The sequence below is a fragment of the Musca autumnalis genome, unplaced genomic scaffold, assembly GCF_047663935.1.
Source record: "Musca autumnalis isolate F117 unplaced genomic scaffold, ASM4766393v1 scaffold_4, whole genome shotgun sequence".
Lineage (NCBI taxonomy): Eukaryota > Metazoa > Arthropoda > Insecta > Diptera > Muscidae > Musca > Musca autumnalis.
In genome coordinates, this window is record NW_027411977.1 from 139,174,945 (window position 1) to 139,197,563 (window position 22,619).

General features: G+C 40.9%; 1 long non-coding RNA gene across 1 annotated transcript; it reads right to left on the reverse strand.

The window, feature by feature from the left end:
• Positions 1 to 893: 893 nt before the first annotated feature.
• On the reverse strand, positions 894 to 1,898 carry LOC141403638 (uncharacterized). Its single transcript, XR_012412867.1, has 3 exons — positions 1,532 to 1,898; positions 1,250 to 1,456; positions 894 to 1,186 (listed from the first exon to the last, which is right to left on the reverse strand). It is a non-coding gene; the product is annotated as an uncharacterized lncRNA (long non-coding RNA).
• Positions 1,899 to 22,619: the final 20,721 nt, after the last annotated feature.

A 22,619-nucleotide genomic window follows, 5' to 3' on the forward strand; every position in this document is an offset into this window, starting at 1 on the left:
GTTTGTGGCAGGAAAACCCTCGAATTCGAATATCGTTAAAATATTATTAGCGAATGAAAGATGATAGTTTTTACGATAGTGCCGAAAAAGCATTTTTGGCGGAGTTTCAGTGTTATGACGTGTTTTACTTTATCTGACGTCTCTTGATATTTTTGTTATGTACTTTTTTCTTCTTTGTAATCTCTGTCGGCAAGCCGGCAAAGCCGACTGATACTTTTTTAAATGTTGAGAATTTTTTTCACAGTATTTTTCACAAATATATAATTTGAAATTGGTTTGTGCGGAACCTTTTTTAATACTTAAATGGAATGGACCTTATTCTAGGCATTAACAGACAAAATTTCATTCATTCCCGCTACTGGAAATCATTTTTGAGAAAAAGGTCAACAAGTCATAACCTTAATGTATGTCCTTCAAAATCTCACAGCCTGGACCCTGAAGCTATAAGCATACCATTAAATTCTTACGTGGCTGGTACAGAGAACTTTACAACCTTGCTTTTTGCATCTTTAAATAAAATGATTTTTATCACCAAATGCACTATTTTTCATCCTTTTTTCTCTAAAGATGATCAATGGACATGACCCCTTAACTAACGTAATTTTTTGGCAACTGTAGACACAAAAATTGGATTATGAATGAAGTAGGGCGAACAATATATTACCTCTTCTACTTAGCAGTTTATTTTCTCATGCTGATTGCATACCTTGCTGTAGCTCCGTTGACTAATCATGAACACAACATTTATTCGGTTATGACCTATGTACTTAAAGCCCGCATCATTACATTTTGCAACAAATATTGAGCCCTAAAAATCATTTTTTACTTTTAAAAATTATAATGTTGCTTGTGTACGAATATGTAGTTTAACTGCACCTATCACATAAGCCGACAATGCTTTAAAAGTTTTTTCGCTAACTAATAAAAATCTTAATATGCTTTTCATTTGTAGTCGGCTGTGCTTCAAACTTATGACATCATTTCCTTGTCTCAGAATTGTCATCGTTTTGCAATGGGACAACTCAGGCGGTATCCTTTTCAGTTTTGATTTTTTTCATTGTTGCGACGAAGTAAAAACGACAAAAAAACTTCATCCTCATCAAAATCGTGCCATCATAACTCAGTGCAACAAGACGTTTTCTGTTTTGTTTTTACAGTGGCTTTTTAATTTTTTTCCGCATGAAACCTACAACAACAGAGAAATGAAAAATATGATGATCTGCATACATTTTGGTTTCTTTCAAGATACAATCTTAGCCGCAACAGCTTTGCAAAGTTACTTTTCAGTCGGAGGGGAATACATTGCACAGGTCCCAAAGATCTAGTTGGTCGTAGACAAAATGATGCCACTTGATTTTGTGCAAAGAATTTTTTGCTAAGAAAAATTACAATTTTCTCATAGGAAAGTTGGTCTGTTGACAAATTTAAGCAACATTATAATTTCCCACATTTTTCTCTAAGATATTATAGTCAAAGGAGAATTGTTGAATATTAAATGCAATGTGAAAGAAATGTGTTTTTTTTAACTTACCTTTTAATCCTTAAAAATATTGCATAGATCCGAAAGAGTTATTAATTTTACTGCGGATGGTCATAAGAAAATGCAATTGAGTTTGTACAGAACCTCTAATCGGGAAACTTTCACATCTTCAAAATGTTACCTTTTAAATACGATACAAATGTACATCGGGAGAGTAGTTCGTTTCAAACTAAGCTGTCTTCATAAACTGAACAAAACAGATTATTTCCAAAAAGTGTGTCTTCTATAGAATCTGGGGCATATGACTGGTTGGGTCGTTGGAAATTACGTCACTTAATGAAATATTTATTGCTTCAGAAAACATCACAACAATACAGCAATAGCGAGATAAATATGGCCTTTCCGAATTTTTCCTCAAAATTTATTTTCTTTAAAAATATTTTCTCGGGAATACTTCTTTTCCATGGCACAATTAATTGTGTCATGTTCTTTTCGAAATAAAATATTTTTATTTGGAAAAAAGTTTTTTTTTTGACATAGAAAACAAGTAACTGGGTTAAGTTCGGCCCGGCCGAACTTATACCATCCACCACGAGTTATATTGAAATAATAAATTTCCTTTCGTTTATGAAGAAGACTAAATACCAAATTCCAGCAATTTCGGTAAAACAATGTGGCTAACTTTTAAAATACAGAAATTCGGGAGGTATCGGGGAAAGTTTTATACGAACAACGAATAACAAATTTCAGCCACATCGGTGGAATATTGAGGCCACAAACTTCAAACTACCGAAAACTGGGATGTGCCGTTTTATGGGGGCTATATGAATGAGTGGACCTATACCGACATATTTAGAGGGAAAAGTTAAATACCCCCAACGAAGACTGAATACCAAATTTCAGCCATTTCGATGGATTATTGTGGCCTTAAGTTTAAAAAAATAGAACATCAGAAGGTACCGTTGTATGGGGGCTATATTAAGGCGTGGATCTGTACAGACACATTTCTGGGGGAAAGTTTCATACCATCAACGAAAATAAAATAAAAATGAAATAAAAAGTTTCAGCCATTTCGGAGGAATACTGAGGCAACAACCTTCGAAATACCTCAAATCGGGAGGTACCGCTGTACCGACAAAATTCATATGGAAAGTTTTGTACTCCAAATGATGACTAAATACCAAATTTCAGCCATTTCGGTGGATTATTGAGGGCACCGTCTTCGAAATACCTCAAATCGGGATGTACCGTTTTATGCGGCTATATGAAGGCGTCGGCCTATACCGACAAAATTCATATGGAAAGTTTTCCGAACTAGCAGTAAATTAATATTTAAAGTTCTTCTTGCCAACAAAACTTCTCCATCAAAAATACTCTACTGTTTTGGTATAGCCCCCATATAACAGTACCTCCCGAATTTCCGTATGTTGAGGATTTTGGCTAAATTTCTTCACGGAACTGTCCGTAATTTAACAATTGAGGTTCCCTGCAGTCACGAAACTTCACCACCAAAAATTATCAACATAGGTTCATATAACGTACCCGGTGTTTTGAGGATTTTAGCAACAATTTTTGGACGAAATACCTGTTATTTGACAACTGAAGATCCCAGTGGTCATAGAACTTTCTTAAAAATTGTCAACATTGGTCCATTGTTTGGTATAACCGTACCTCCCTTATTTATTTATTGTGAGGATTTGAGCAAAATTTTTTGACTGAGCTACCCATAACTTGACATTTGAGGTTCCCTGCAGTCACGAAACATCACCACTAAAAATTATGAACATATGCCAATTTTTTGTATGGCCCTCATATAACGGTATCTCCCGATTTTCGGTATACTTTGGATTTTAGCTACAGCTCCATCCATCAAAAACGTTCAAAATAGGTCCTTGTTTTGGACCCTTTGGATAGGAAGGGAAACTAGTTATAATATAAAGTGTATATACCGGGATGGAGAGTAATCCCGGACGACGGTCTTCGTGGCAAGATCAATGAGATTGTAAATTTTATGAGTCGAAGAAATACAATGGTCTCGGCAATTCAGGAAACGAAGCTGAACAACAAGACCTGCAATTTTTGAATGGATACAACGTACGTCGCTTGGATCGTACGAGAAGGAGAGTGGTGGATTAGCAATTCTATTGCATCAGTCTCTTCAGGACACACCTATCTCGCTTGTTCTCGACTCTGGTGGCCCATAGTTGGAGTGGATGAGGGTAACGGTAAAGTGTGGTAGCGCAGAAATAGAACTGCTAAATTTGCTTATCGCGCCTATTAATAGCTATGTCCCGAGATGTTCGCCTGACATCAGACCACTGTTGGAAGGTGATATCCTGCTGGTCCCAGGAGATTTCAATGTCCATCATAAGTTATGGCATTCAATCCTAAGGAATGACCAGAGAGGTATATCGCTGACTAATCAAATGATAACTCCACATTTTGCACAGTGAACGAGGACGTACCCACCACGAATAGAGAAGACAACCAAAGTTCACCTGACATATCCATCGTGTCACTGGTCTAACGAATAACGTGACCCGACATTTCCTTTGGGTCGAACCATCTCCCTATCCTCATCTCTATCAATAGACCACCCGACTTCATAACCCCTGAACGCCGTACTTTCCTTAACCATGGGAAATCCAATTGGCGAAGTTTCAGATAATTCACTAACCAACGCTTTAAGAACTGCCCAATCCTCTGATGTTCGGGTAGCAGAGAGGAATTTCCGAGACATTATTACTGCTGCAGCAGCTCGGCATATTCCTGCTGATCGAATACCTGTAATAAGACCAAATTTTATAGCATAAGAGACGGGACTAGAGAATGAGTGTGATAAGATTCGCCGTCATAACCCTAGCGAACCCATAGTCTGACAATGGAAATTGATAGATTAGTCGGTGATCACAAGCGACCGCCTACAGAATAACTCAATCGGAGGGTTGCCATATCGACTAACAGTAAACTGGACCTCCAAGACCCATAATAAGGTCTTAAAAGTTGTTTATTTATCTCTAAATAAATTAAGAGATAAGAATATTTCCTGTCGAAAATAGCACATTTGGAGACTAATATTCATTAGGAATGTGTGGGGTACACATTTCTAAAATTTTCAGAAATGCTTACTACGACCTACTGAACACATTTCGTGTACTCGGAAGTAATACTGTGGCATAATTTTCAATGTGACGGGGAAATAATGCTACGTGTTATCATGGTATACCATGAAATAGTTAAATTCGGATGTCTATAACAAAGTCAGTATAAGCTGGCAAAATCTTCCATATGCATTTTTAAGCGATTTTTGTGCTTCTTGCTTATATTTTGGTTTGTTTTAGAGCATGTCCTTATCTCTCAATTCGATTTCTGGACCTGATTATGGTCCTGGGAGGTTCCCGACTTTTTTATCACAACTGTTTGTCATGTTCTACTATTTTAATCATGCTATACTTAAAACGCTCAAATCGCAAGGCAACAATAAGTATTGATGTCTACAATACCAGTTGAAAACAAATAATGAAAATTCCACTCCTACCTAGAACAGTTAAAACATATCATTATTTTATAATATCCGTCCCATTTTGTGAACATCCTGCGACAAGGCAATGAACTTCTGCCATGACTCAGTGTTGGTGTGTGTGTCATATCATTTTTCCGTTTCTTTTATTAAATGGAATTCCAAGGAATCGCTATGAAATTAAACATAATTTTTAATGACTAATAAAAATGCAATTCATTATCGCTGGTAAGTGATCAAAACTCCACCATTAAAAACATTAATAATAATAATTCTTAAGCGACAACAACGACAATGACTGACAATTGTCAGTTATTGGGAATTCATTGCGTCGCTGTGGTGACTGTTGTCCTCGAAAGAGAAATTGTTTGGTTGATGTTGTTGTTGTAGTTGTGTCTTTTCTCGGTCCGAGAAGGGTGTGTATGAATTTGGCAACATTAGCATGTGAATAGCGTCAAGACCCAGATATGCAAATAGGTTTCGAGTGAATCGATCAATGTGATATACACGCGCACATGATCTCATACTTATACCGACCACCGACCCGCCGCTCATTGTCTCCCCCAACTACTGGGATTAATTAAACTAGTGGAACGGCTTATTGAAAAAGTATTGACAAACAAAAATAAAAAATTCCACGAATTGTGTATGGCCACAGGTGCAACATGAATATCAATTGTTTTCTTCTGTTTCTTCTTCTTTTCTGTCATGAATTGTTGTTCTTGCTGGCATAAAATCCTATAAAAATTAAATACTATTTACTGTGATTGAGATTTTTTGTTGTGTTATTTACAATTTTTTGTAGGTTTTACCACCGCCACCAATACCAGCGTCTTTTATTGACACTACATTTATCAAAGAATGGTACCTACGTATGTATGTATGGAAAGATTTCTTCAATGGGTTAGCCGCGGTCAGGCTTAATAACATCGAGCCTATCGTTAAAGCTGCTATTCCCACAGATAGTGTGTGGCGGCAGCAAGAAGTAGATATGGGAAATTTAAGCTCTTTAATATGGGGAACGTATCGCCATGCAACACTGTGCGGTATACGTATAAGTTACTCATATACGTATTTACATACATACATATTACTTTTTGTTTATTGTTTTGTTTACATTTGAATTGAGTCTCATTTTAATAAATAAAAAAATCCATTGCCACAGAACAGTGAAATGAAGTCGTAAATAATATGTTTTATTACAAATAAATTATTAAGTTGAACATTTTAAAAACATTGCGTTGTGGTAAATTTATAAATAAAAAAATATTGTATTGTTGAATATTGTTGTTGAGTGGAAACTCACATATTATTTCACCAGTATGACCTTAGTACGAATTATAGAAGTTAGGGTCTTCAATGTGTTTACAGTACAATTAATTATTGTTTCAGTTCATCGAACCAGACGATGCTAGTGGAACCATATTGCTTGGGTATAAAGATGTAGCATAGAATCAGGACTATATACATCCTTATTAGATAGATGGTACAGGACACGTGTAGTGTGTATATTGTCCGGTATATAAAAAGGATAGCTGTGCATTGAATAAACAGCAGCGCTAATTCGCGGAGCCAGTGAGTGGTATGCACGTCCGCCTTGTACTCAGAAGGTCTGTGGTTCAATTTCTGACCAGAACTTCAAAATTTTCGGCGTCGACAAACCTCCTCAGTGTAATGTTGGTTTACATTTCGTGAGTAGTACAGCCATAAAAAAATGCCCTGCAAGTGGTGTCGTAAGACCCACAGTTCGGTCTCGGCGATAAAGGGTATGTCCCCTATCATTGGATCAATATGAATCGGCGTGCACTCATTGATATGAGACAAATCTCCCTTGTCTCTTCAGTAATGTTGTGGGAACAATTGTAACAGCATATCATATGTTTATAAGTTTGTTTTTTCGTTTTAATCTGGGTCTATCTCCAGTTCTAAGAATGTGGCTGCTTCGATGGGTGGTAACCACAAAGCTACTGGAGTTATTTGAGAAGGTTTGGCAAAACAGTTGAAAAGCGGGCTGCATGCTGGACAGATGTTTTGCACGGTGTCGTCAAACCTTGACTTATTTGAATTAAGATGGCTGCTCCATCCTTACCATAGTTGAAGCAAAATTAGTCTGGTTTGCCACGGCAACTTACGGCCCTTAGCTGCGATACATGGGATCATGGCATCTGCGGCTGCATGTATGCTAATGCTATTTAAACCTGGATCTCTCTTTCCAGATCGTGAAGATCCCTAATGCAAAGAAAGCATGTCATTGTGTTGCAGTATTGAAAGAATACTTGCCTCCTCATGTAGCTGGTCCACCGAAGACATAAGCAGGTACCCTGTTGCAGTTCTCAGGGCGGTATTCTGACAGGTTCAAATGTTTTTCATTCCCGTTGCAATACTTAACACAGGCCGAACTATCGCGTTATGGATATGTGTTTGACAAGGTTTCTTTGCCTGCACCCCAAGTGCTAAGTGCATCTCAGCCTGTCACAGGTAGCTGTGGAATGCGCGAACGATGTGAGCATGCTACAAAATGTGACCCCAAGAATCTTGGTGTAGAAAGCAGTCGGAATTCTGCTACCATCGACCACTACATTTAACTCAGTGCTCACCTTCGAGGCAATGATTAAACAGTTCCGAAGATATCGCCCGCTTTGAGGAACTCCCTGTTGCACACTACAGAGCTTGGACTTCTTGTTCCCAATATGCAGGTACAACTGGTGTGCACACATATAATTGTTAATCCAACGTTTCAACTTTTGCCGAAGCACTACAGCGTGGAGTGATTGAGAGTATCAAAGGTTTTTAATAAGTCGAGCGCTACCAACACTGTCGCACAGATTGTGCTGCTTGAGTCCTCCCTCGACTAATATGTGTGGAGATGGCGTTCAGCGCTACTGTTGTGCTGCGCTGCTTGCCGACCCCGTGCAACTATTTCCAACGTTTTTGTTACGGCGACAAAAGCGAAAACGGTCTGTACAAATAATATTTGTTGACTGTCCATTTTTCAGACTTCGGGCACGATGTGGATGGCTAACGACAGGTGAGATACTCAACTTATGGAGATTCAGGACCCAACGCTTTGGGTGACTTAGAGTTCCGGATGGCATTCGCAACATCATCCACAGTAAATTGCGGGGTTCCTCCGTAGCACGATCACCCTGTCACTCCCGGGGTTCTCTTCAAACTATAGATTGGGATCAGCCTGCCAACGTAGCCAAACTTGACTGAGGTCTTATCTCTACAGGGTTCGAGCGTGACTTAACCGTTGCCCACAATTCACCTATTCCGGTTCCAATGATGCAACTCTTCGGGTGATTTAGCCACGTGTTACGCCTACGCTCACCTATCAACATGTTTACCTTCAGTGTCAGTTCGCTGATTCTGGGATCACTGGGGTTGGGTCGAGGAAGCTCATCACGCATTTGGAAATCCCGCCACCTTTGCAGGGAAATTTGGTATCACTTTGGGTATTCAATAAGAAGATTCATAGCGTACGGAGCGTCCTCTCTTAGATAAATCTCTGAAGCGATGATTAGTAAACTCTCTAAAGCTAGGCCAATTAGTTTTCCCATGATTGATGAAAGTGCGGAATTCAGAGGTGGAGAAATCGGGCGTTCTTTTTGTGAAAATAATTATGGGAAGATGGTCTGACCAAAGAGAAACGACGGATTGTCAGGTGACGTCTTGTATTCTGATGAAGACGACTCACTGGGGCGATATTCATGCACCATTCATCAACATAGTCCCTGTCGTACTCCCTCACATTAACAAGTCCAGAGCAAGCCCTGAGATGCACACAATCCCAGCATCGATTGCATCTTACGGAAGTTTGAGTGTGGTGGATGCGAATGTGACAAACCGAGCACATCCATATTGGCATCTTACGGAAGTTTGAGTGTGGTGGATGCGAATGTGACAAACCGAGCACATCCATATTGGTCCTGTGTTTTCCTCAGTTACGGCACGGACTAAAAGAATCTATAGCGGACATGTCGGGATATTCTGCTCACAAGAGAAAAAAGCGGATCTGGGTAGAGACGCAGAGTAAATTTGTCGTTTCAATAACATTAGACAAATCTGAAAAAAAATGTTGGTGGTCCATCTATTTTCTGTTACCGAATATTGTGCTGGATAATGTCTCAATTAGCCCACTTATACCTATTTCTTTTTCGCATATTTGTTTTATACAAACCTCATTTGTCTTAACATTTTATATTGGACCATATCAATGCATCTTGAGACCCGTCGAATCCACCATAGGCTTTAGATTACGAAAAGCTCATACTGCCCACCCGAAAAGCTCATACAGCTTTGCAATATGGCACCAAAATTCAAAATAACCTATCCGAACACTTCAGAACCAAATAAGGTTTCAGACAACCTCAGTCTGCTGTGTGACCATTACATTATCCTGCTGGAGAATCCAAAAATATCACATGTTATTAGTTTTTTGTTTTCTGACGACGATGATATTAGAGTTGTGTCGTTCATGAACGAACCGGCTCAAAGGAACGATTCCGTGAAAAGAACGAATGGATTTGTATCCAGCTCATTCTCTTATATCGTTCATTTAGATCCCCGATGGACGAGTGAGTCATTGCTGCTTACAAAATTAACAGCATTGGTTTTGCAGTCAAACTCTAAACAAACGCAAGCAGCACAAATTTCCACACAAAATTAACAATGATTCGGAGAGCTACTCTCGCTCAGTAACTCACCTCATTCAGTAGTACATATCGGTCATATCTTTCTTTTGCATCATTCGTTCATCTGGTTCTTTCATATCAAAACCACCACCACTACGTTCAGAAACAAAACCACCCCCATTACCACACAAAAAAGCAAGTAACACAACAGTTGTGTCATTCGTGAACGAACATTTTCAAAAGAACAATTCGGTGAAAAGATCGACGGAGTCATATGCAGCAGAGAACGAACGACTTCAAAAGAAAATAATACAGTCAAATGTATTGTTGAACGAAAAAGAGCCAACGAACGAAGTAAACGACCCGGATCCTTTTAGTGAACGGAATGAAAAAGATCGATCCGCTCAATGAACGAGATTGCCCAACACTAGATGATATCATAAGTCAAATCATAGAAAAGGTAACAGATGACTTAACAAGTAAAAAAGTATCAGTTGGCTTGGCCCTCAGACTAGGACCAAAAGAAATGAAGTAACACAAAATACTAATACAAAGTACAAGGTTTGGTAAAAATCGGTTTCTTCCTTCGAGGGTTATCTTACGTACTACCCAGTTTAGTTGGTGCAGGCAGGTTTTTTGAGCTTTTGGCCCATTATCTCAAAAAGTAAGGACTTTCCCCTGAAAAAAAAACGTTTACTGAAGTAATGTAGGCAGAGAATATAAGTTGTTACAAAAAGACCAAACTGCACTCTTCACAAATTTTTGTGTGGGAAATACTCGAAGAAGTACTGATCTTTGTCCCTTAGAGAGATTACGATACGAATTCGGTTGGTCCCTTCAAGAATTATCGTGTGCACACCTGAAGGAGTGGGCTGGTATGGTCTATCTTCGAACTTAAACTATGTTTGGACAAAATATTATGAACGCCAAATGCTAGACCGAATCGGCTGATCCGTTCGAGAGTTGTCGTGCACTCCAACCACTATAGATGGTGCCATAGGGGTGTTTTAAAACTTTCGGACAATTTTCACAGGAAGCATGGACTTGCCCCCCGATAAAACATGTACCGCCGTAAAGGGGGCACCAAATATAAGTTGTTGAAACAAAAAGCAAAGCGATTCGAGAACAGGTCCTAAACTGAACTCTTCCGAAAATTGGTGTGGGAGGTGGACCGATAGAGTCCATATTGAAATCTCATCTATATCTGGTACAAATTTGACGATGTGCAAAGTATGGAATAGTGCGCACAATTTTTCCTTATTACAGTAATGAAATCGTTTCTTCAAATTTTAAACAGATCGACTCTGTTCTATTAATTATATCCAACGAACGTCGGAAATAAATACATTTTTCAAAAACCTCAACAAGAAACTTTCGCAGAGAAGAAAAAAAAATATTTTTGTTTTTCATCCGACTGTGTTACTAACTGTTATCAAAGTTGTTTACTACAACTACATCCAGTGGTGGTTGGGTGTCATCGTAGAGAATATTTGATAACTGTCAATGATTTCCAATGAATCCATGAATAGATAAATATTTTTTCCCTTAGCCGATTGTCAACCAATCAGTCATTGCAAAATTGCAAGACATTTGATATTGACGTTCAATAATAAAAATAACCACAATAAACAATGCGATGAGGTGGCGTTCATTTTTAGACCGCGACGTCAATGGGCAATACAACGAACACAAGAGAAAAAACATTTATATTGGTGGGAGGCACTCCTTAGATCTTTGTACCGCGAACTAACCTAGCGTGTACTCATGACCAACAATTGCGACAACAACAATATCTGTGAAAACATTCATAAAATGCATGTGACATTGTTGATTGTCTGTACGAAAGAAAGTTCTTAACAGAGTGTAAATAGATCTTCGTTCATACGAGTATTTTTCTCTGCCATGGTTGCCGGGCGACATTCCGTGCATACGGAAAATGATCATTACACGCGGAGTGTGTGTAAACGTATACATATGGTAACAGTGAGAATTATAAAATTATTTATTTACTGTTTCATAATTTCAATGAAATGATATATTAAAATGAGTCCAAAAACCACTGTAGTGGGCAAACATGCGCCCATAAGAACGATAAAAACGTGTACCATTCCTAAGCCTAGGTGCTTACGCAAGCGGATAAGGCAGTGCTTTGTTAGAGAGAAAACTCCTTCCAAAATCTACGGGTCAATCTGCGTTGACAGCCAATATCAACGTCGTTTGAAGGTCCAGCTGTATCGGATATTCAACGACATTAGCTTAGTTAAACGCATCGAGTTACAACGATTGCATGAACACAGCTCCCAGCGAGTCGTCAGAATACTATACTCCCCAGCAGTACCTTCAAACCAACTTTACACCAGTCGTTGTTGTTTCAATCCCTGAAAATGTAACTTAATTGCAGTGGACTGTGAGATAAGATAGAGGAAATAGTTTCATGAGTCGGAAGAAAATCATGCTGGTGGCGGTGCAGGAAACCAAGCTTAACCACATCTTCAGCGTCCGGCGTTGTGATGGTTACAACGTACGGAGGAAGGATCGCACCAGAAGTGGAGAATTAGCTTTCCTATTGCACAGTCTGTTCAATGGGCTTTAAAGATAATCATGAGTTACGACATTGGGTCCTCGGCAATCACTAGAGGGCTATACGTCGTGGTCGTGGTGTTTAATGTGGGTACCTGCCATGCGACCTACCCCACAGTGCTCTTAACACCGGGTGAATACAATGCGTCTACCAACGCCCCCGCACAAAAGTACGAATGCCAATTCGCTCACAAGTATTTGGATGTGATCGCATCCTTGGTTAGGAGCGGAGCCTATCTAAACTCCCACCTTTCTTTGGATCAGGCACCTTGTTGTAGTGCAACTCCACACTCTAGCCGAGGTCTTTGGCTCTCGGTCTTTGGGTCTTAACCACAGCCACCGCGATGCTCCAACAAGGGGGCCAACACCAACTGCCAGGCCAGATCCGAAGATCTGGATACCAGAATATAGCCTCCGGTCCGGCTTCGTGGGCAATGACCACTACCAGTTGGACTCCAAACAGTACCGCACTCCAATTCAGCCAGCGGAAAATACACAACACAGGACCACAAACAATTAACATGCTGTCCTCATGGACTGCACAATGGGCCCACAGGGACCGCGGCAACGGACAACACAACACAAACGATGGAAGAGCCACCCTCACGGATGATCGGCACGACATCCACACCAGGATAAGACGCCGCACCACTCCAACTCCACTAACTCTCCTCCTCTTCCAACACCAACACTCCCATGGACATCATCAGATGTCCTGAGGGAAGTCCACGGAACGCGCAATTTCTACAATTAATAGCATTCGGACACAACGAGGCCAAATGGCCTGTACCACCACACCTGCGACAAACATCCTCCTGCAGGCGACATTCCCGCACCCTATGGTCGAAGGACAAACACCTAAAACATGAGGCTACCACATCCTGCCGACGAGCAGGGAAGCGATGCCACCTAATGCAGAGTTTCTCATCAGCACGTTCGGTGCACTCCAAGATCAGATTGAACTTCGAATTCACATCCGCAACCGTAGTTCACGGAGCAGAAACTAAGTGCACACTCTTCTGGTAAACAGCTGGTGACATCCACTCCTTAAAGTTCATAACATACAATTGCTCCATAAACTCGTCGACAGGAATACATGCCAGAACTCTCTGGACCATAACTTTCGGGCCCAGCTTATCATTAACTGCTGTACGATAGAACTGTGATGGTGGCGCTCGACTTGTCAAAAGCCTTTGATACTGACTACCCTCCGACCAAGTCTGAAACTTTGGATAATCAATTACATGTGAGAACGGCAATATAACGTGGAATTCAGGAAAAAGAAGTCCACGCCCCGTAGATTGAAGCAGGGAGTTCCCCAACGTGAGGTGATATATCCGGAACTCTTTAAACCAGGGTTTCGGAGTCGGAGTCGAAAAATATAACTCGACTCCGACTCCGGGCAATTTTTTCTACATTATAGAAAGATAGCACTAAATTCAGCACACCAATTTTTTCAAAAAACATTATTTATTTGAAAAGAAATCTATAAGAAAACATATAAGCGAACGGTAATTAGAGGACGATTCACAGGATATTTACTATCATTTAAGTCTAGACTCTTGCATCTCTATTTTGATTACAAAAATCATATGGAAAATATTTTTTGGTCCAATTGATCTTTTAATTTTTTGCAAGCAAAAGTAAAGATCTATAACAATCGAGTTATAATTGAACATTTTACGTCTTATATACAAGTCTTCTGTGAGAAATACCTACTGGTCTTCTTACAAAGATCTACTGGTTTTTTCATCTTGTCTTTTGTGAGAAATCATCCTTGTCATCTATTAATGGACCTGTTGGACTCCGTCGAAAGACATTGTGGTCTCTTCGGATATTCTACTAATTACACTGTGACACCAAATGGAAGTCAAGATCTAGGGGTGAAAAATTCCCTTTGGGAATGAAAGCCAATATTGAGTATATTAAGTAACCGAAATGATCCCATAGCTGATATTTCTGAGTTATGACGTAATGATTTTTTTGATTGGCGCCCAATAACGCCTTAAAAATTGCTTTATAGCTTTGTTTGACGATATTGTTTCATCATTTTGAGATGACGTTTTTCAGTTAAATAGAATGAGGAATCTTTTTGTAGAATATTTTGACCTTATAGTTCCATCTATGTCCGTTTTGTTCTTGAACTGAAAAAGAAAAGAATTGTATGTAGGTTCCAAAAAATCGTTATTGTCACGTTTTCATTGTCCTTTAACTGTTTTACTCGTTTCTTTCTCAAAAAAATCTATTTTTATGTATTTCGGTAATTTCGTTTAAGTTATTACCTATGTATGAAATACGGATGGTTATTATGATTTTTTTGCAACCTGATATTCCTGTATCATATTTTGAAGAGCTGTTTCATAAAATTAGATAACATCTTTATTATAAGATGATTTCATAAAAATATAGTAAGGACATCAAAATTTAGAAACTCGTCGATCGAGTTTATTTTTCAAAATTTTTTGTCCAAAAATTCAAATTTTGACTTTTCCTTTCCACCATTTCAGTAAAATGTAAAACTTGTTACAAACTGCATCGATATGGGACTAGAGCAGGGAGGCGGCGTAGGAAGGGAAGACAGTAACTAGAGGTACTCCCCAGGGAGGTGTACTCTCACCGCTGCTGTGGCTACTTGTGATAAACAATATTTTGGCGGAATTCGACAATCAGGGCATTAAGGTTGTCGCTTACGCGGATGATGTGGTTATACTAATAACTGGCAAATTCTTGTCCACAATATCGGAGCTTATGCAAAGAGCCTTATCAAAGCTGTCCCGTTGGGCCACCGCAAATGGCCTTGGTGTAAATCCAACGAAAACAGAACTGGTATTGTTCACCAGAAAGCGTAAGTTCGGTGACTTCGTACCACCAACATTGGATGGAGTGCAACTACATCTATCTCCTGAGGCCAAATACCTAGGTACAATCCTGGATTCTCAATTGAGATGGAAAGGGAACGTCGAGAACGGACGAAGAGAGGTATGATTGCACTTTATTCATGTAAGAATTCGATTGGGAAAAGCTGGGGATTGAACCCAGTTATTGTACACTGGCTGTATAATACTGTTGTGATACCCATCTTATCCTACGGATGTCTTGTCTGGTGGCATGCGCTTCGACATAAATCGAACTCCGGCAGCATAGACAAGGTGCAAAGAGCAGCCTCGGACTAGAGCTGTCCCGTTGGGCCACCGCAAATGGCCTTGGTGTAAATCCAACGAAAACAGAACTGGTATTGTTCACCAGAAAGCGTAAGTTCGGTGACTTCGTACCACCAACATTGGATGGAGTGCAACTACATCTATCTCCTGAGGCCAAATACCTAGGTACAATCCTGGATTCTCAATTGAGATGGAAAGGGAACGTCGAGAACGGACGAAGAGAGGTATGATTGCACTTTATTCATGTAAGAATTCGATTGGGAAAAGCTGGGGATTGAACCCAGTTATTGTACACTGGCTGTATAATACTGTTGTGATACCCATCTTATCCTACGGATGTCTTGTCTGGTGGCATGCGCTTCGACATAAATCGAACTCCGGCAGCATAGACAAGGTGCAAAGAGCAGCCTCGATCCTGATAACTGGAGCTTTTAGAAGTACACCACAAGCAGCTCTAAATGCGATGTTGAACCTCTTGCCCATGAGACTCAGCATCAAAGGTCAAGCAGCACGTAGTACCCTAAGGCTACATGAACTGAATCGTTGGCGTGACAGCACCTATGGACATGCATGCATTCTTCGGGAGCTACGACCAAACCTTAGCTTAAATCTGCAGGGGAAATTCAGCGACTACTTATAACCAATCCAAAGATTTTGAGGTCGTTATCCCTAGTAGAGATGACTGCATCGGTAGTAACCCTCCTCTGGACGGTCTGGCTTTCTACACAGACGGTTCCAAGATGAAAAAAGGTACCGGAGCTGGCGTCTACTGCGAAAAGCTTTGTCTCGAATACTCACATAGGTTGAACAGCGACTGTAGTGTTTTTCAAATAGAAATCTTCGCGATCAAAATGGCCGCAGAGTTGATAAAAAGTCTGGATGTAGAAATCTTTGAACCGGTGACTATCTTCGTTGATAGTCAGCCGGCTCTTAAAGCCATCAAATCCTCCAGTATCATGTCTGAGACCGTTCTTGAGTGTAGAACTGCTTTGGCGAACTTCACTAACGCTGTCCGACTCTGCTGGGTACCGGGACACTGTGACATTGTGGGAAACGAGAGGGCAGATGAACTTGCAAGACATGGATCCCAATCAACAAGTCTAGCAATCACTGATTCAATCAGACCACCCATATGTCACCTTTTTCGGAGAGTGGAGACGTTCTTTGAAGAACGAGCCAAGGAACTATGGCATAATGAACCAAAGTGCAACGTGACAAGGGCCATTTGGCCGACTCTATCAACAAACAGAACAACTTCACTCTTAAATTTGAACAAGTCAGAAATCAGGGTATTGACGGGAGTCATTACCGGTCATTGCAACATCCGAGCTTTTATCGGCAAATGGCAGGATGATGGCGTGGACTATTGCAGGCTCTGTGAAGACGAGGAGGAAACGGAGACTATTGAGCATATTTTATGTCGCTGCCCGAGGTTAACTCGTAAGCGATATAGATTAACAGGAGTATGCTTTACTCCAAGCTTAACCTTCTACTCAAACATGGAACCAACAATCATAAACAACATCATCAAAAATTTGAATTGGTGTAACGTGACAAAATGATCACGAACATAATACCAACATCATTACGTCCCTACTATGAAACAGCTCAATGCCATCCACACTGATAAAACACCTGACGCTACTATGGAAACGATGCGTTATAATGCAATGTAATAAATCACCAGCATTACAACAACGGAATACTTCTCAATCGCTTTGTGCAACCGTTCACTTAAGTATTTCAGTTTGTGAAGGGACTGGGAGGCTTGCTACTGCAGGGAGCCAGCCATACGGGCTTGAGTACAGTTGTTGTGTTCGTAGTCCGCCAACCGACACGAGAGTGTTAAGAGGTTGGGAAGAAATTTTGAGAGCTACCCCTTTGCGCGGTGGCTAATACATTCACTCCACCTTCGGGTGTTGTTCCACTCCACCTTCGGGTGTTGTTCCACTCCACCTTCGGGTGTTGTTCCACTCCACCTTCGGGTGTTGTTCCACTCCACCCTCGGGTGTTGTTCCACTCCACCTTCGGGTGTTGTTCCACTCCACCTTCGGGTGTTGTTCCACTCCACCTTCGGGTGTTGTTCCACTAGTCAGTACTCGTAGAATACCGTAGAGACTAACTTAGAACTAATACTAACGAACAACAACCCGAACAGCCGAGCCGAGTGCAGAATCACCGAGTGGCCGAACACTTACAATACGAACCCCGAGTGGCCGAACATCTACAACACGAATCACCGAGTTCCCGATTATCTTCAAATCGTCGCCGAACAGCGAATCATCGAGTTCCCGATTACCTTCAGATCGCCTACTACCGAACGGCGAATCACCGAGTTCCCGATTATCTTCAAATCGTCGCCGAACAGCGAATCATCGAGTTCCCGATTATCTTCAGATCGCCTACTACCGAACGGCGAATCACTGAGTTCCCGATCATCATCAAACAATTTACTGAATCCAAGTTGCCGATTCCCCAGCCAATTATCCTTCTTATCGTATTTAAACATCAGTAGATTATAAATTAGTTTTATATCAATAAATATCCGATTTAAACCCCCAGGAAAGGGAGATTATTCGTCTTATTATTCCGTAAGGTTTAGTGGGCCCTTATGGCGACCCTGGACACGACTAAGTCTACCCCAGCCGACGACAAAACCACGTTACAAATGGCGCCCGAGCAGGGACTCGATTCAAAATCGCAATGCGGAAAATACGAAACCACCACCAACGAGGACGGATCGGGTCGGAAATACGATAACAATTTAAGAACGCAATCCCGAGAAGTTTGTGATTTCGAAACCATGAACATAGTTCAACAATGGAATTTAAAATTTACCGGCGAGGGGAACCTTCCGGAATTTCTGGAACGGCTAGAGGAATTGGCAGAGTGTTACCAGATTCCCCAGAATCGTCTAATCTCCACACTACCTGGCATTTTGGAAGGAAACGCACTGAAGTGGTATAGAATTAAAAAACCGTATATGACTTCGTGGCCCGCATTTCGCGAAGAAGCTGAAAAATTCTTTTTACCGAAGAGACATCTGGCGCATATCGAACAGTGTTTCTATAACCGCCGACAGTCTAATCGAGAGAAGGCAAAAGAGTACATACTACAAATATTAACAATCGCCAGGCAACATCCTAAGCTTCGTACTATGGATCATCTCGACCGGATATATGATGGCCTTCGCCCAGAATATCGCCTATATGTCCGTCGAAGAGACTTCAGCAACCTGGATGAGTTAATTTCCCTGACTGATGACTTTGAGCTGCTCAAAGAAGATGAGTGCCGATCCAACCGGCCACACACGTCGCATATGGTTTCTGAAGCGTCCGAGGCTTATAATCGTTCAACTCACTGCTGGCGTTGTAAGAGGAAGGGGCACACTCGATTACAATGCAAGGGCAAATGGCGGGCCTTCTGCTCGTATTGTGGCAGGGATGATATACTGTCAAGAGACTGTCAGTGCCGGAACTATGCGAACGTCGACGCTGATCATCATGGCCGGTATTACATCTGGATGGAAATCAATGGCCGAAGCATGTGGGCTTTAGTCGACATCGGATCGTCGCTTACATTCATCGACAGCACCGTAGGCTGTTTTTTGGAGGATCAAGGGGTGGTGTCAGTCGCGGATACTCGAAGAGTACAGATGGCTGACAGGAAAATGGTGAGGTGCGGCAAAGTGTTTCCGGCGAGCATAAGTTTTAATAATAAAACCACGCAAATGGAAGTGTTAGTGTTACCGACTCTAGCGGAACCCGTCGTATTGGGGATGGACTTTCTTATAAAAAGAGGTCTAAACATTGTGTTGGACGGAGAAGTTGTCCCCCAGGCTGCGGTACGATGCAAAAATGGTCTGCACTATATTTACAGTCCGGCGAACCAACAGCACTACACCAACTTCAGAAGTCAGACGACTCCACTGCAACCAAAACTACAATCAACCGGTGTATTGAAAACCCAACCACTTCACCAATTTAAGACGTCGATGGAGAATGAAGCGCGCGACATACAAACGACAGCCCCGAAATCCAGTACCATTCGTTCACCAACCAGCGGACGTCCAACCGAAGCATCCAAACAACTATCGCCATCGATTCCGAACAAGAAAACCAACGCAATAGTATCTGATATCAGCCCGTTGAATGAAAACGAACATACGGCCGGACCTCTGCTTGTTGGAACTCTACCTAGTATTAGCAAAGTTCCCGACCAGATAAAAGGATACCGTAAAGGAGGGAAGCGGAAAAAGAATCAACAACGAAAGCCAAGACCTAAAAGGAAAAAGAAGTTTGAATTTTGAGTATGGTTGGGTATACGACGTATACCTTTTTCGAAGCAGGGGGGAGATGTAACGTGACAAAATGATCACGAACATAATACCAACATCATTACGTCCCTACTATGAAACAGCTCAATGCCATCCACACTGATAAAACACCTGACGCTACTATGGAAACGATGCGTTATAATGCAATGTAATAAATCACCAGCATTACAACAACGGAATACTTCTCAATCGCTTTGTGCAACCGTTCACTTAAGTATTTCAGTTTGTGAAGGGACTGGGAGGCTTGCTACTGCAGGGAGCCAGCCATACGGGCTTGAGTACAGTTGTTGTGTTCGTAGTCCGCCAACCGACACGAGAGTGTTAAGAGGTTGGGAAGAAATTTTGAGAGCTACCCCTTTGCGCGGTGGCTAATACATTCACTCCACCTTCGGGTGTTGTTCCACTCCACCTTCGGGTGTTGTTCCACTCCACCTTCGGGTGTTGTTCCACTCCACCTTCGGGTGTTGTTCCACTCCACCTTCGGGTGTTGTTCCACTCCACCTTCGGGTGTTGTTCCACTAGTCAGTACTCGTAGAATACCGTAGAGACTAACTTAGAACTAATACTAACGAACAACAACCCGAACAGCCGAGCCGAGTGCAGAATCACCGAGTGGCCGAACACTTACAATACGAACCCCGAGTGGCCGAACATCTACAACACGAATCACCGAGTTCCCGATTATCTTCAAATCGTCGCCGAACACCGAATCATCGAGTTCCCGATTACCTTCAGATCGCCTACTACCGAACGGCGAATCACCGAGTTCCCGATTATCTTCAAATCGTCGCCGAACAGCGAATCATCGAGTTCCCGATTATCTTCAGATCGCCTACTACCGAACGGCGAATCACTGAGTTCCCGATCATCATCAAACAATTTACTGAATCCAAGTTTCCGATTCCCCAGCCAATTATCCTTCTTATCGTATTTAAACATCAGTAGATTATAAATTAGTTTTATATCAATAAATATCCGATTTAAACCCCCAGGAAAGGGAGATTATTCGTCTTATTATTCCGTAAGGTTTAGTGGGCCCTTATGGCGACCCTGGACACGACTAAGTCTACCCCAGCCGACGACAAAACCACGTTACATTGGCTGGGACGGCGCGACCCATAAACGTAACCATTTCTCTGACAGTTTTCTACCATCACCAAATAAACCATCCTCCTTTCTTTATTACATCTTCAATAATCCACTTATTATTACTTTCCCAACCCCACCCTCTTTTCTTTACTTTTCTCTTCTTTTGTCTTTTCAGGCAATTCTGAGTCTCCCTTTTCTGATTATGGATGATCACAATGGACCGAAATGTCTCCGAGTGGCGTAGTCAATATATATTGACTACACATCCCCAAACCTAACCTAAGGGTAGCTGGGCAAAGCCTGGAAAGCAATATCGAGGTGATAAAAAGGGAGAAATGGAAATGGGGATCAGTCTTTTAAGATCAGATAAGAATGTTGGTCAGAGCAGTCGGTCGGAGACACAAAATATCGAGAGGTGCGTTGAACAAGTGAATTACTAACCTAATTAAAAGTGCAACCCGACTGGAAGATTAAAGGTTTTAGCTTTCTGGTAATTAAAATACCTACGGTACAGCTTATCTCTACGGTACAGCTCATCTCTATAGCAACCTGTTCATGCGTCCCGTTGCCTTAGGCTTTCCTTTCCAAAAGAGCAAATATCAACTCGGTTCGTCATTGGACCAACAACGCCAGCTTTTCAAAACTTCGTCACTTTTTACCAATACTACATGTAGTTTGATTAAATGAAGTAGCTTTAGGTCTAGCTTGTATCCTTTTGAATGCTACAAACAAAATGCACTACCACCTAATAGCCTCTTAGACAGCGTGGTGCAGATTAAATGAGTGCTTGATATTCACTTTATTTTTAAGCTCATAATATATACGAATAGACAGACTATTTGCCTTTTGTTTAAAAACTTAAGCTAAATAAAGAACAAAACATAACAAAATCTATTTGCTTGGTTCTTCGAGTGAATAGCTTTAGAAGGCTGAAAACTAAAGTAAAATTGGTAGGGTCGGCCTGCCACTCATTCAATTTTAGTTCACTTGTCGCAGTGATATATGAGCATACATTTGTAAACATGTATGTAATACATACACACTATGTATGTATGTATGAGCTTATGTTTGTTATTGATGGTAAACTTGTCATTCCCTTGTATTGTTGTATTTGTTTTGTGTACTTGTTTCACTTTACTGCTGCGGTCGTTTGTGTGGTGTACTCTTTCCCCATTTGTTTATCATTATCCATTGTCAAATGACCCGCGCTTATGTCCCTTTCCTTCCCAATGGCATGGAATCTGGTATCTGTGCTATCTGCTATCACATTTAAGCCGTATTTTTTCCAGCGTACTGGCATTTCTCGCGTTATTTTATTTTGTTTACGGCTAGTGTTGTGGATGGCATGGTTGGTCATTAGGATTTCAGGCAGCGTATATTTGTGTGTTTTTTAATTCTTTTTTTCATAAAAATGTAGGAAAAAATTTAACGTTCCCAGTGAACTCTCTTTGCATACATAATCAGCTGTTGCGGGGAAAAGAAAGAAATAATACGAAATAAAAGCGAATAGCAAAGTAATGTTGGCTGGTTGTCGCTGTCGTCAACGTTTTATGCAAAAGACAAATTATTTTTATGCTGTTGTTATGTTTTGTTCATACATATCTCATAATACATAGGCAGTGGTAAATGGAAAAAGAGTACCCAATGTAAAATTAAGTTTATTTACATTGTATATGGTCAGATGTGGTTTCATATTTACTCACATATCTACATACTTACATATATATAAATATAACTACAATACAATGACACTGTCATAAAAACTTCTGACAGCTATGTTTATTTCCAACATGCCGCATAATTCCTCCAAAACATTCAA